The sequence below is a fragment of the Cetorhinus maximus genome, chromosome 6 (assembly GCF_964194155.1).
Source record: "Cetorhinus maximus chromosome 6, sCetMax3.hap1.1, whole genome shotgun sequence".
Classification (NCBI taxonomy): Eukaryota; Metazoa; Chordata; class Chondrichthyes; order Lamniformes; family Cetorhinidae; genus Cetorhinus; species Cetorhinus maximus.
This window is the reverse complement of record NC_135884.1, coordinates 54,856,496-54,868,183: the sequence shown is the minus strand read 5'-3', so window position 1 is coordinate 54,868,183 and position 11,688 is coordinate 54,856,496. Positions and strand designations below refer to the sequence as shown.

The window sequence follows — 11,688 nt, the reverse complement described above, 5'->3', positions numbered from 1 at the left end:
TCATTGTGGAGATGAAGTCCCATCTTCACATTGGGGATACCCTCCATCGTGTTGTGTGGCACTACCACCTTGTTAAATGGGATAGATTTCGAACAGATCTAGCAACTCAAGACTGAGCAACCTTGAGGCGCTGTAGGCAGCAGGGTTGTACTCAACTACAATCTGTAACCTCATGGCCCGGCATAACCCCCATTCTACCATTACCATCAAGCCAGGGGATCAACCCAGGTTCAATGAAGAGTCCAGGAGGGCATGCCAGGAGTAGCACCAGGCATACCTAAAAATGAGGTGTCAACCTGGTGAAGCTACAACAAAGGACTACTTGTGTGCCAAATAGCATAAGCAGCAAGTGATAGACAGAGGTAAGCGATTCCACAACCAACAGATCAGATATAAGCACTGCAGTCCCACCACATCCAGATGTGAATGGTGACGGGCAATTAAACACTGGAGGAGCAGGCTCCACAAATATCCCCATCCTCAATGATGGAGGAGCCCAGCACCTCAGTGCAAAAGATAAGGCTGAAGCAACAATCTTCATCCGGAAGTGACATGTGGATGACCCATCCTGGCCTTCCTCAGAGCTCCCCAGCTTCACGATGCCAGTCTTCAGTCAATTCGATTCACTCCATATGATATCAAGAAACGGCTGAAGGCACTAGATGTTGCAAAGGCTATGGGCCTTGACAATTTTCCGGCAATAGTACTGAAGATGTGTGCTCCAGAAGTTGCCGCGCCCCTAGCCAAGCTGTTCCAGTACAGCTATGACACTGGCATATACCCAGCAATGTGGAAAATTGCCCAGGTATGTCCTGTACGCACAAAGCAGGACAACTCCAAACCAGCCAATTACCATTCTATCTGTCTACTCCCCATCATCAATGAAGTGATGAAAGGGGTCATCAACAACGCTATCAAGTAGCACTTGCTTAGCAGTTACCTGCTCACTGATACTCAGTTTGGGTTCTGCCAGGGTCACTCTGCCTCTGACCTCATTACCCCTTGATTCAAACATGGACAAGAGCTGAACATCAGAGGTGAGGTGAGAGTGACTGCCCTTGACATCAAGGCAACATTTGATCAAGGAGCCCTAGAGTCAATAAGAATCAGGGGGAAAGCTTCCGCTAATTGGAGTCATATCTACAAGGAAGATGGATGTGGTTGTTGGAGATCAATTATCTCAGTTCCAGTACAACAGGAGTTCCTCAGGGTAGTATCTTAGGCCCAACCATCTTCAGCTGCTTCATCAATGACCTTCCACTAATCATAAGGTCACAAGTGGGGATGTTCGCTGATGATTACACAATGTTCACCATTCGCTACTCCTGAGGTACTGAAGCAGTCCATATCCAAATGTAGTAAGACTTGGGCTGACAAGTGACAAATAACATTTATGCCACACAAGTGCCAGGCAATGACCATCTCCAACAAGAGAGAATCTAGCCACCATTGCTTGACATTCAATGGCATTACCATCACTGAATTGCCCACTAGCAACATCCTGGGGGTTATCATTGGCCAGAAACTGAACTGAACTGGACAGCCATATAAACATTATGGCTACAAGAGCAGGTCAGATGCTAGGAATCCTATGGTGAGTAACTTACCTCCTGACTCCCCAAAGCCTGTCCACCATCTGCAAGGCACAGGTCAAGGGAATGATGGAATACTCTCCGCTTTCCTGGATGAGAGCAGCTCCAACAACACACAAGAATCTTGACACCGTCAAGGACATGGCAGCCCGCTTGATTGGCATTCCTTCCACAAATATTGACTCCCTCCACCACTGACGCGCAATGGCAGAAGTGTGTACCATTTACAAGATGCACTGCAGAAACCCACCAAGGCTTCTTAGGCAGCACCTTCCAAACCCACATCTACTGCCATCTAGGTGGACAAGGGCAGCAGATAGATGGGAACACCACCACCAGGAAGTTCCCATCCAAGCCACACACCATCTTGACTTGTAAATATATCGCCATTCCTTCACTGTTGCTGGGTCAAAATCCTGGATCTCCCTCCCTAACAGCGCTGGGTATACCCAGTGTGGGTATACCCACAGGGACTGCTGCATGTCAAGAAGGCAGCTCATCACCACCTTCTCAAGGACAATCAAGGATGGGCAATAAATGCTGACCTAGCCTGACATTGATCGTCACCATCAATGTGGGATGACGCCCACATTCCGTAAATGAATTTTAAAAAAGCTTCTTAGAAATGATTTTGTGGTTCAGATTTTCAGCTTTCATGCCGACTCATGTAGTGCATTTGTCTGTCGAGCGAATATCTCAGCTTATTACTTCGTAAAAATATTTTCTTTAACTTATTTTTTAAATCTTATTTTTAACTTTCATCTCTTTATTACCCAGACGTAGGATGGGTAGCTCAGCTTGCCTGAAATAAAGACAGAAAATATTGAAGACACTCAGCAGATCAGGCAGCATCTGTGGAGAGGGAATCAGAGTTACCGTTTAAGAGATCAGCTTTTAACAGAACTCTTTGACCAAAGACTGTTTTGTATTGGTTCAAAAGGGGTAGTGTAAATCTCCTGAAATTACTGCACATACATTGAATTTCTGCAGCATGTTTGTGGATGTTTTAGCATGGCTAATTTTGATGAAAGCCACATCTGAAGTGTGTATCCATTTTTCTGTAAAATGCTGATTCCTTGTTTACATCACCATCCTTTTTCTGTTTTTTTTGTTTTAGAAAATTGTTGTCCATTTTCAGCAATCAGTATAGTGGAGGCGGGTGTTGTATCTATGTTTTGTTCCCTCCTGAGTAATCAAGAGAAAACACAATTGTAGGTGGCATAGGGATTGGGGCTGTGAAAGAGGAAAAGATAGAGAGTGCTGTTTATGAAAAAAGTTTAGAGATGTTTACTTTTGAGCACTGAAGGTAAACTTATTAATTTTATTACCTGTATTACCCTGTCAGTCTTTCCACCCCACCCCCACTAGAGCTGTACCTTGAGTGTCCTGCCATCCATTCTTAATTAGCACATTATTTTAGATAATATCACCACATTTAACACTTCTTTGTTCCTTTGTCTGTGACATCTTTTGATTATCTGCTCCTATCACTGCTTGCTTGTCCCTACAACTAACCCCCCCCAACTTCTCTCCCTACACCACCCCCCCCCCTCCCACCACCTTAAACCAGCTTATATTTCACCCCTCTCCTAATTTTACTCAGTTCTGTTGAAGGGTCATGAGGACTCGAAACGTCAACTCTTTTCTTCTCCGCCGATGCTGCCAGACCTGCTGAGTTTTTCCAGGTAATCCTGTTCTTGTTATTAATTTTATTGTTGATTTTCATTACTACAGCTAATAGGTATAAAATAGAATGTACCACAAACAATCATCACGTCTAATTTGTGGGTAACAAACCATATTGATGGATTCTCGTGGCAGGATTAAGGTACATGATAATGAATTTCTTTATCCAAGTGGCATTTATGATGAAGTACACTGTCTGTATAGATCGTGCGCTATTCTTACTTCTGTCAAGAATCACCTTCACCTTTTGTTCAGTGACACTTTTTGGTGAAACATCACTGTTGAAGGGCATAGGCCACCTCTCACAATAACTCAAACCTCCTGCTGTTCACTTCAGTTTTTGCTGACATAAAAAGCTGAGAATATGATTTTATAATAGCTGAATCAAATAGTACATGACTTGAATAGTTGAGCCTTTGATTTTGGATGTTTCAAATGAATGGGCAAATCAACATAATTTGAACATTTTTGCAAGATATAACTATACAAACATATATATTTCTGTGACTATAGAAAATATTTGCCATCGCTGTATCCATAACATTGAATCAACTTTGAATAAAGACTTGCAGCAGGAAGAAAATATAAGATGGAGCAAACAATAGAATATTTTCATGAATCATTCCATTGTGTTGAATTTCCAATTTAAGAAATCAGTCACCTAGAAATGGGTTTTGACCTAAGTTGGGGCATGTTCTCATTGAGGTCAGTGGCAGGGCCATGGTAAATTGGTCCTGTGACCTCATTTGGTTGTGGCCAGCAGACCAATATGAGCCCCCAGTTGTGGCCACAGGGGCAACTTGCTGGTCCTGAGAGGTAACACAATTTTCCTATTTGTAGACTTGCTGCGATCATAACAAAATCTGATGGGTGGTGCTGCTGGTGGTGGCAATCAGGAAGAGGACAAGTGTTGGCTGGTGGCAGTCTGTAGTTTAATGTGGGACACTCCTCCTCCTGCTTCCACAGCAAGGTAAATAAAAGCATTCTAAGTTACTTTTCTGATGGCATTGAACACATTTGACCTTTTAAGAACTGATTGTACAATGCATGCTGTAATCTATGGCTCCCTAATTGCATATGCAAAGGGACTTGCACCTGTTTCAGGCATGAATCCATGATGCCTATCGAGGAGGCCTTAAAAAAATGGTGGGCAGCACACCGCTGGTATTTGCTTGTGAATGCCTCCTGCTGTATTGGAGGTTTACTCACCTGGTCTCTAAAATCCATGTACTCTGATTTACTTTGTAGACCAATGTGTATGCAGATTTGAAGTGCCAATTAGAAGTAAAATAAAAAAGTAAAAATCATGTTTCTGAATTAACAGTTATAAACCATACAAAATATAACCAAGGGGTCATACTATTGTTATGCATAGCCTTTTTTAATGATGTGAAACTTGAAAATGTAGTATACATTGAGGAGGATAGCAACAGACTTCAGGAGGACATAGGCAGACAATAAAATTGACAGACATATGGCAGATTAAATTTAGTGTACAGAATTGTGAAGAGATACTATTTGGCCGGGAGAATGAGGAGAGGCAATGTAAACTCAGGAAGCACCTTTTGGGTTTTTTTGTACACAAATATATGAAGCTGGCAGAACAAGTTGAGAAGGCTGTTTGAAAGAATGCATGGAATCCTTGTTTTTTTTTCATCGAGGCATAGAATATAAAAGTAAGGAAGTTATTCTAAACCTTTATAAAACACAGGTTAGGCCTCAGCTGGGGGACTGTGTTCAATTCTGGGCACAACACTTTAGGAAGGTTGTCAAGACTTTAGAAATAGTACAGAAGGAATTACTAGGATGGTACCAGGGATGAAGGGCTTAAGGTATATGAAGAGACAGAAGACGCTGGGGTTGCTTTCCTTGTAGCAGAGGAGGTTAAGGTTGTTAACAGGATCCAAGCTGGTTGGTGAAGCAGAAACCAAGACACAGAGTTTTTCTTTATCAAGAGAGTTTATTGACTTGTTCAGTCTTACAATTCTCCTCCCATGCACCCAGTGCTCCACCTATCTCCTATTTATATATGCTCAAATACGTATCTCCTGATCCCAGTAACCTTAACAATGTAATTGACATTAATAAACCTTAACAATGTAATTGATGGGATATTGACAAAGGTGAGATCTCATAGTGGTGCCCAAAATTATGAATGGTTTTGTTAGAGTAAATAAGAAGGCTGTCTTCAGTTGCAGAAGTGTTGGTCATCAGAGGACACAGATTTAAAGTGATTGACAAAAGAACCAGAGGCAAGATGAGGAAACAACTTTGAGTACTGCAATTATTATTTTTAATGGTAAATTACATCAAATGGTTATTCAGCGAATTTTGCATCCTACAGGCTGATCTGATAACTTATGTTCTACGTTCCCGCTGATGTTCAAAGGTACGCCTGAAGACTTCAATTTGTTTCTTTTGCAATGATTCCTTTCATTATGCACAGTGCACAATTGTAACTAAGGCAGTTGTAATGATACACAATATTGTGCCAGTGTTAATGCCAAGTACTCAAGATGACAAGAATCGAATTATTGGTTAATAATTGGTTTTATTGTTGTCAGTTCAGTGGCCACCTCATCAAATACTCATAACAGCATTTTTTGGTACCTTTTGATTTAATACAAAACATCTCTGCTACGTTTTAATGTATCTAATTTCAATTGATTTTTTTTGTGACTGGATCATAAGCACTTAAGATGTACTGTAGTTACAGAAACATAACTGCTGCAAAAGACAGGAATTTTCACCGCAAATTACCTTCTGTACAACTTCAGTTTCTGTAAACATCTTGCCTGAAGAAGGTCTCGCTCATGAAACTGGCTGCGTCCCCAGGATGAATTAATCACCATTGGGAGTTTTCGTAGTTACACTAGTATGTTGGTCTTTGATGAGGCTGTCACAATTAAACTGGTTCCTTGTGGCACAAGTACATTAATGGACGTGTTTTTCAAACCTTTTGACTGTAATTTATTTTATGAATTTAGGAAGACGTCAATTACTGTACCGGACATATACAGAACCAGCTGGCTATGTTTTAAAGTCACTTTCAATCATTTAAAATCGTTATTCACTGTAATTAAAGATGATTTTTGTGCTAAATCCATTTTTATTTGCATTAATCAAACTGTACCTAGTTATCACTCATAAATGTTTCAGGAAATACCATTTGAACAAAATTTTACAAAGAAATGTTTTAAAATGCTGCTCGATTGAGCTGGTCGATGCCAAATACTGTGTTTGGAGATATGCAAATGAGTTTGAGCGGGGACTCGAGGAAAACAAAACACTTCTCAAAACAGGCATAATTTCGGATACGGTTTTCGCTAATTGCGCACAAAGCAGAAACCCTGTACGTGCCTTCAAATGATAATTTAACAGTTTGCGTTAGTTTAGGCTTACAATCTGTGTGGTTTTGGTTCTTAGAAGCGATGTCCTCGTTACCACAGGGACAAACTCTCTCACAATGGTCATTTATGCAATGCTTGTACAATGGGGGTCAAGGTATGTTTTGATGTACTTTGGTTGTAGGTGGAGATCTGCTTACCTGCCTGGTAATGTTAACAATGCAGAATTGGTGAGCTTTCTTGATCAGGCCACATTTAAGAATAGGGGACGACATTCCAGCACCAATCATGCTATTTGGAGGCATTTTACTGTTAGAGAGTATGGGAAATTTGATGTGGCAGGGACTGCCTGAAGCAGCTCCTTAACAGAGAGGATCTGGACAAAGATCTGGAGGTGATCACTGGAGTAACAGATTTAACCAATTTAAGCAGCGGGGAAATGTAAAGGATACATCAAGCATCAAGAAGAAAAACTTGAGGGAGGCTTGAAATGCTGCAAGCGGTTTGATCCAACTGAGTGGCTGAGTGGCTTTATGGAGCAGTTAAGACTTAACCACATTGCTGTGGGACCGGAGTCACATAAAGGCCAAAACGCCCAAGGATAGTAGGTTTCCTGCCCTGAACATTGAGACAAATAGCTTTTGTATGATGGCAGTTGAAGTGAGCTCCTGTTTTCGGGAACACGAAAAACCTGTTACAGTGAGGTCATTTTTATTATGACATCCACACCAATATCAGGAGCTGACAGTCGTCATGGAAGGTGCATAGGACATTCGAAGCATTTAACTATAAAAAGATTCAATTTTAGTCGAGATTCTTTACTGCAAAATATTTCACTGCGATGTTGACTTAAGTAAACCTTTAGCATCACTGATACTGTATATACTCGAGTGATAGTCGATCTTGTATAAAAGTCGACCCCTGACTTTTGGTCAAAAAATCCTCAGTTTTTCAGCTATCGCGTGTATAAATCAACTCCCTACTTTTGGCTCCAAAATCTTAATTTTTCATATACCTTCATGCTAGTTTTGCGAACGGAGTTGGCGAGAACAGTCTAATGAGTCTTTTTCACAGTTGCTCTTTACTCATTTAAACCTTCAGAAATCGCCTGGGACAGCAGTTCCCTGCTGAATTCAGAACCATGGCCAGCAACTGCTGAGACAGTGTCATTATCGGCAGTTCCCAAGAACTGGCATGGATTTCAGTCCCTTGAAAATATTACTCATGTATGAGTCGACCCCCTCCTTTTTGCCTAAACATTTGACCTCAAAAATTAACTTTTACACGAGTTAGTATGTTCAAAAAAAAACCGGTGTGTACATTGTTATATAAAGTATGAATGTTTCTTGTTGAAAGCTGTTGAAGTCAATGCTTTATAGCATCCTTCCTATATATGAGGAATCCTCCTACTAGGAATACGGGGCAAGTCTAGACTCTTCCCCTTGATGTTTCCCATATTTAAAAAGGAATGCAGTTGTCACACACTGAAGATAAAAATACATTGAAAGGCTTTTCATCCATCAGGCTCAAGAGATCTTGTGTTTGGCTGTATCTTTAATGCCTTCACTATGCCACAGAGAGGGGAAAAAAAGATAATCTTGTGGATGCTGTCAATATGAAGACCTTCAAATGTTGCAAAATAAATATAGATGAGGAAGGTCACTGAGGTCATCTTGACTCATCCATCTAGAAGAACCCACATCACCACCACAATCCTAAACTGTCTCTTAAATGGCTGCAAAATTCTTGCCTCCACTGTCTGACACACAACTTCACTTCAAGTGTGAATTAATCATTGTGTAAAGCAGAACATCATAAGATTAGTTTGAATGTGAACCTCATGTCCTACTTTTATAATATAAGTCGATGGTGAGCTTGGGATTTATTTTTCTTCTAAAGTTTCATTTCTTTCATCTCTCTCATTCACTTTGTTTGAAAGCTGAGGAATCCCATTTTCTCCATTCAATCCTTGGAATTTTCATTTTTGGACCCACTCAGGGTGGGAGAGGCCAGTAGCAGTCAGGAACTTGCAAGATTGTGAAACATATTTTTCCATGGCTCTTTAACTGAACCATAGCAGTAGCATTTTGCTTCTGAGTTTTCCAACCCATTGGAGCAGGTGGACATGCTCACAACCTGTGCCCGAGTGCTGAAGCCTTAGTATTTAAAGTATCCGCTCGAGGGACAGAATGGACTCACTCTACACCTAACATGTGAAAGAAAGCAGCTCAAATCATGAAGTCTCAATGGGGGAAGGCTGTCACCCTGATTCTCTGAAACATTCCTGGAGGTCATACTATGGCCTTTAAATGCTTACAGAAATTTTGTTCCCAGCACATGGAAAGAAGGAGGCTGCCTCACAAACCCAGCTGGCATGCTGCAAGTGGCTGAGGAGGTGAGCATTAGGAGAGTGGCCCCACAGTCATGGATAGAGTGCCGCACGAGGTTTAATAACCTCGTCAGGGCAGGAAAGGTGAGTGGCATGCCACTTTCAAGTGCTCAGCACACCTCAGTGGGTTCCCCAAGGCCAGAAGTTGTTGCATACTGAACCAATCATTGCATGTGAGCAGGAACAGGTGCTAGATACAGGGCCAGCAGTGGACAGTTAATGTCAGAAGGTGCAGGACCCCTACTCAGCTGGAGGTCGATACCAAGCCTTAGGGCACATTGATGAAGAGGAATATTTTGTAGCAGCAGCATGTCTCTCATGATTTTGAACACCTTGAATTAAACCTTCTCCAAGGAGAACAACTATCTTCAGTATCAGTATAGCACCCTCATTTGTGCACTGTGCTGATTTAGGAATATGATGTAATAATGTATTTGTTTTCTTAACTGCTGTCCACAGTGATTCTGTTAAATGCAGAGTCCATTAACTTCCCTAGGTGTTTTTGCCATTGAGTACTTGGATATAATTCAAAGTATATGCTACACACTCTTTCTCATTCTGGCATAGTTCACACATGGTTGGAACTTATCCAAGCTTGATATGTTCTGGGAAAATCATGTGGTTAAACCTGCTCCTAAAATTTGCATCATGGCGCTTTTATGAAGACGTCCTATTCCTGAATTGTGTAAATCTGGAGGAAATGTATATTAACTCCAATTCCTTTTGCCAGAGGTATGAGATTGTCTGCTTGCAGTGGTGTAATTTGGTTGCCCGTTGAGGTTTGTCACCATCCTGAGACTCCTGCATAACAACATGACCGCCATGGTCCTGAGTGGAGGATTTGAAACTGACACCTTTCACATCCGGACTGGGGCCACACAAGATTGTGTGATCGCCCCCACCTTGTTCGCCATTTACCTGACCATCATTGTCCACCTCACCTGAGGTGACCTACCACCTGGTGTCAGGATTTAGTATCGTCTGGATGGAAACTCTTCAATCTTGGTTGCTTCCAGACAAAAACAAAACTCGCCACCATGAACACCCATGACCTTCAGTTTGCAGATGACTGCTCCATGATGGTTCACTCTGTACAGGATATGCAAAGGATGCTTGACCTCTTCAACACCTTGTATAAGAGGCTTGGCCTATCCTTAAACATCACCAAGATGAAGATCCTTTACCAACCTTCCCTGGGCAAGTTGAACATTGCCCGCACCATCCACATAGATGGGATGGCTCTGGAGTATGTGTAGCACTTCCCATATTTCAGCAGTCATCTCTCCCAAGGGACTACCATCGATGAGAAGGTCCAACACCGAGTAATCTGTGCCAGCACTGCCGCCTTAAAGCTGCGCCAATGTGTCTTTGACAACAGGGACCTTTGGAAGTCAACAAAGTTTCTGGTTTATAAGGCTGTTGTGTTGACCACTCTCCTCTGCTGCAGTGAAACATGGACTGTCCACCAACACCACATTGAGATCCCTGAGAATTTCTATCAGCGGTGCTTGCATAGAGTCCTGGGGATCAAATGGGAGGACCGCCAGACAACGCGAGCATCTTGCTTGAAGCTGTATCTACCAGCATTGAAGCCCTGCTGCTGTGGAACCAACTCCAATGGATGGGTCATTGCGTCCGGATACCCAAAAACTGCCTCCTTCAGCAGGTTCCCTTCTCACAGCTCTCCGTTGGCCAACGCTCAACAGCCAAAAGAAAAAGTATAAGGGTGCGCTCAAGGTCATCCTAAAGGGGCATTAACACCACAGACTTGGAGGAGAATGCTGCCAATTGCTCGGCATGACCCATCAAATTGAAAGCCACTTCGAGGCTCGGCGACTTGACAGCAAGATGGAATGGCAGCACCAGAGGGAGGAGAAGGAAGCCAACCTAGGGCTGTGATTTCCACTCCTCTGCGCAACAACATGCCTCCACTGCGGAAGAACATGTGGGCCCAGAATTGGACGCCTCGGTCATCTGAAGTCTCACCAAGCCTGACGGACGTCATTTTTGATTCCAAATGCCACCGCCGACAATAATGAATTTCTTGATCATTGAAGCCTGCAGGCTCTACTTTATCTTGGAAGAATAAGCATTGTTTTCCTGATGTTTTGTGTTGTTAATTGTGTTCTTCTATCTTGTTTCCTTTCAGCGTTAGGCACCTTTTACTACACTTGACGTGGGCTGAATTGAAACTGTTATGCTTAGGTATGCTCAGTAAATCCTAATTTAACTAGTCTCATCTTGTCCTCTTAGTAGTTTGACGTAAATGCCATTCATTCCTTGGCTGTTTCTTTGTTTGGAGCCTTGGGAGCCTATCTAGGAACTCCATATCGCACATATCAAAGTCAGTAATTCTACTTTTATTATTGATTGATGACAGTGTTTTTTAAAAAAAATTACTGAAATACATTATTCATGCCTTGATCATTAGCAGACTCATATTTACCAATGAAATAATTAAGTAATCTAATGATGTTATATATTTACAGAGTTTAAAATTGTTTATGGTTTACAATTAGATGTAATATTGTGGTGGGAGCCATTGATTGTTCTGGCAAGTTCTTCTGTTTTTTTTTTGTTGTTTTCCTTCAGTGAGCTCAAATGACACCATGAGTGCATTATTCCCCATCCCAATGTTTAAATGTTTGAATTTTACTTCTCTTAGTGAGACTTT

At 41.8% G+C, this 11,688-nt stretch overlaps 1 long non-coding RNA gene across 1 annotated transcript in view; it reads left to right on the top strand.

Moving 5' to 3' along the window:
• Window positions 1–4,163: 4,163 nt before the first annotated feature.
• LOC144681326 (uncharacterized) overlaps window positions 4,164–11,688 on the top strand; it is a 748,068-nt gene continuing 740,543 nt past the window's right edge. Inside the window, exon 1 of the long non-coding RNA XR_013576763.1 lies at window positions 4,164–4,248. This is a non-coding gene — a long non-coding RNA (uncharacterized LOC144681326). The remainder of the gene's footprint in view (window positions 4,249–11,688) is intronic.